The sequence below is a fragment of the Bubalus kerabau genome, chromosome 17 (genome assembly GCF_029407905.1).
Source record: "Bubalus kerabau isolate K-KA32 ecotype Philippines breed swamp buffalo chromosome 17, PCC_UOA_SB_1v2, whole genome shotgun sequence".
NCBI lineage: Eukaryota > Metazoa > Chordata > Mammalia > Artiodactyla > Bovidae > Bubalus > Bubalus kerabau.
The window spans coordinates 17,782,880-17,786,753 of NC_073640.1; positions in this window are offsets into that span (position 1 = coordinate 17,782,880).

Genomic DNA, 3,874 nt, shown 5'->3' on the forward strand with positions numbered 1-3,874 from the left:
AGAGTCTCTGCTTCCCTCACAACAGGTGAAGTGGCTCTGCCTCTGTCTAGGGGAGTTAACTGGCCTTTCATCTCACATTGTCTGACGTTTAACCTAGTTGCTTATATGCCTGACTCAATCTGACCTTTGTCTCTGAACTCTCAGCCTGCTCTCAGTGTCACCCTGGAGCCCTGCACTGTCCTCCTGGAGTCACGTACGTGTATTCCACATGGCACCTGTACTTACAGCTCTAACTTTTTGGCGTCCAGGGGCCAAACCAGGATCCTTTAGTTTGTATTCTGCTAAGATGCTCAGCGGTATAATTCCTGGAGATTTTAACCTCTGGCCAGTGGCAGTCATGAGCCACCCACCCCTCTGATTGCTCTGCCCTGGCACAGACACTATCTGTAATTCCCTTAGCGCGTCGGATACAGAGCGTGAGAAAAGCAAACAGCCGGTGGGGTTGTGTAGCCATCTGTCCATTTCCCACCTGCAGTGACAATGTTTCCCTGTGGCTGTTTGCCCCTGAGGACCTGGGGGATTCTTAGGGGGACCTGGTCACGTTTTTCAGACTGATCTTCCCAGTCTTAAGACATGAACACCTAGTACTCAGCAAATATGTGTGAATGAACAGCCTACACTATGAGTATCTGGGGAGTGTGCTAGTCCAAGTACTGGTGGATTAGTCACTGCACTGAAGGTTTCAGTTCTGACCCCAAGCACAGCCCATGGTGACTGACAGCTTTCCTCGTGTACTGGACATGAAGGGTGAAGGACACGGCTTCAGAGTGGGCTATGGCTGATCCCATCATTGTAGAATTGACCTGGATCCAACGCTTTCCCTGTTGGCTTCATGACTGACCCGTCAGTTTCTGTTTCTTGTTGAGACTTTGAACAGCTGGAAATACACTAAAATTTCATTTCTAAAATCTAGGGGGCAACTTCAGGTTATGGAAGAACTAACATTTCTTCGACTTAGTTCCGTGTAGTGTTATTGGTGGACAAAGAGCTCCATGTTTGACTTGAAAGCCACTTTCTACTGGGATGAACCCCATTCCCATTTTAACCGGGCATTGTCTGCCCTCCCTCGGTGGCAGAGTTACCCACACGAGTTTTTATTAAAGTATGGGTGGGGCTTGGCTCTCCACTCCAGGAAGGAAGTGATCACCTTGACTCTGACGTGTAACCACTGTGTGTGCCCACCAGCCAGATCAGAACCCGCTGCATCTGGTTGATCAGTTTCAGTCTGGCGGAGTCACTCTGTTGCCCTTTACTGACTTAGAAGCCGTGCTTACACTCCTAGGCTACACCCGTGACACCCCTCTCACTGCCACCACCTGCAGGCTGCTGCTGCTTACCTGTGTCCATTTCTGGAGCTCATTTGGGACTTTTTTGGGAGATGTGTGAAAAGTGACCTGGCAGGAAAAAACAAAATGGTTTCTAGGGGCATCTCGAGAGCTGCCTGATGCTTCTGTTTTCATAATTTGCTACGGCTAGAAAGACAAACCTTCAGATATTGAGATGCAGAAGTAGAACCTAACTTAAATCTTTTTTTTTTTTTTTTTTCTTGAGTAAAACCCCAGTGTTGTAAATCTTGCTGGGTAAAGTGCACAGGGGTCCTTGAAAACATAATTAATGACAGATCAGAAATGGTCTTGTACTTTACATGGGCGATTGCAGGGCCCCTGGATCAGGTGGGTGTGAGTCATCACTACGCCAAGTACAAATTGGCGTAACAGGTCTATAGGTAGTTATTTTCAGAAGATTTTATAAGCCCGGTTCTTTTTTTTTTTTTTTTTAAGCCCAATTCTTATATGTCCTCGTGTCTAGAAAAGCAGTAAAAGCACTGTGACATCTGCTTGTGACTAGCACCAAGCCTCTGGCAAAATGTGTGCCTGACTGCACATCCCCTTCACTCAAATCATGTACATACTGACCTTCCCCTGCCTCTTAGGGGCAGTTCTGTACAGCTGTCTGATGCTGCCCCACTCCAGATAAACTTAACTCACAGCTCTCATGGTGTGCTTTTTTGTTGTTTTTTTTTTTTCCCAGTGAACAACTAGGTCCTTACCAAGGCCTGTCCTCATCAAACAAGACCCTCAGTTAGGGAAATTGAGGCCCTTTGAAGAAGTACCAAGAAAGGTACTTTTGCTACAACCCAAGCACCTTCCTGTTAGAGTACTTGCCACTTTCTGCCCTGGGACCAGGGTGCCCCTTGTGAGAGGCTCATGCCAGCAGGAGGCAGGGGGTGGCTCTGCCTAAGGTAGGAGCAGTGACCCTAACTTCCAGTGAGTTGGTGGTGGTCTGAATGGAAGACTACCTGCACAGAGTCTGAAAGCACCCCTTGTGTGGGTCCATGGGGAACAGCCACGTGGGGGAGGATAGCTCCATGTCCTTTGAGTCTGGGCCTTACCTCACCACTGTCTGGGAACTCCCCACTGTGGTAAGACACACCTGGAGGTTCTCCCTGACCTCTACTGACAACCATGGGTGGGGGTTCCGGTGGGTGAAGATTAGGCAGAAGATTGGGTCTTAGCTGTCATGCAGGATCTTTTCTTGCAGCACAAGGACTCCAGTGGTGTGCAGGCTTCATTGCTCTGCGTGTGGAATCTTAGTTCCCTGACCAGGGATCAAACCTGCGTCCCCTGCATTGCAAAATGGACTCTTCACCACCTGGCCACCAGGGTCCCTAGGCAGGAAGATTAACTTGAGTCCAAGTGCTTGCAGTTCTTGGAGCCCCAGGCTCCACCTTCTCCACAGTGGTGGCACTGCCTGGTTTCTGCCTGCATAAGCGCCAAGAACCAGGAAAGCTGTGAAAGTGCCCAGCTATTGGACGCCAAAACTTGTACGGTTGATTCATCTGTACAAACTACTTTTTTAGGAAGATGAAAATGCCAGTTGGGGTTATCTGAGAGTAGGGCCCTGGAGGGCCGCCTACAAGTCTTCAATGAGGTGACATTACAACTCTGCTGTGATTTCTATCTTCAGCTGTTGAGAATTCCCAGGAACTTTCCAGTCCCAAGTTCCACTACAGACCTGAGAGAATCGCCCGCAAGGAGAAATTCAGGAATCTAGGCCATGTGCTATCCAGGGTGGGGACCGTCGCCTTTCTTGCCTCACCTACCAGTGTATTTTGGCCATGTCACTCTGACCCCGTGCAACCAGGGCGGAAGAGCCCGCGGGGGCGCCTTCGAGCCGGTGCTCCCGGCCAAGGATGGAGCTCCGCGCGCGTTCCACGGAAACGCCAGAGCTGTCAACACTGACGCGTGTCTCCGCTGGAAAAGGGACACTTAAGTGCTTCCTACCGCGGGTCTTCCTCGCTCTCTTCACGGAGTGGTGACTCCCGAGGTGACTTGGCCAGCTGGCTCTGCAGCACCGCCTGCCCCTCCGGGAGTCACTGGCCTCCGGCTCCCCCGCAGTCACTGCGGTGGGGCTTGGGCAGGATGTTGGCCTGACACGCGTGTTGAGAGCCTAGTGTGGGTTCGCGGGCCGGGCGAGGAGGACCGCGTCTCCATAGGTGGCCCCCACCCCGGGCGCCCCTCTGCGGGTCGACCCTGCGCACCCCTGCCCCCTCCCCCGGACTCTCCCCCGACCTCCTCCCGTCTCTGCGTTCCCCCAGCACCCCGATCCTGGCCTGTCTATCCCCGCCTCAAGCCCAGCTCCGCGCCCTCTCCCGCCTGCCCACCCGCTCCGCGGGACGCCCCTCCCTCCCCGTCTCCTGCCCTCCTCCCCTCCGCGGCTTCACCTGCGGCCGCTCGCGCTGGGCGGGGCCGGGCGATGACAAAGCAGCGGCCGGCTGCGCGGGATCCGCCCCCCGCGCTTCGCGGGCGCGCCGGCCCCGGCGCGGCTGTTATGGAAACCGGCCGGGCGCGCAGGCGGCGATGATGGGGCGGCC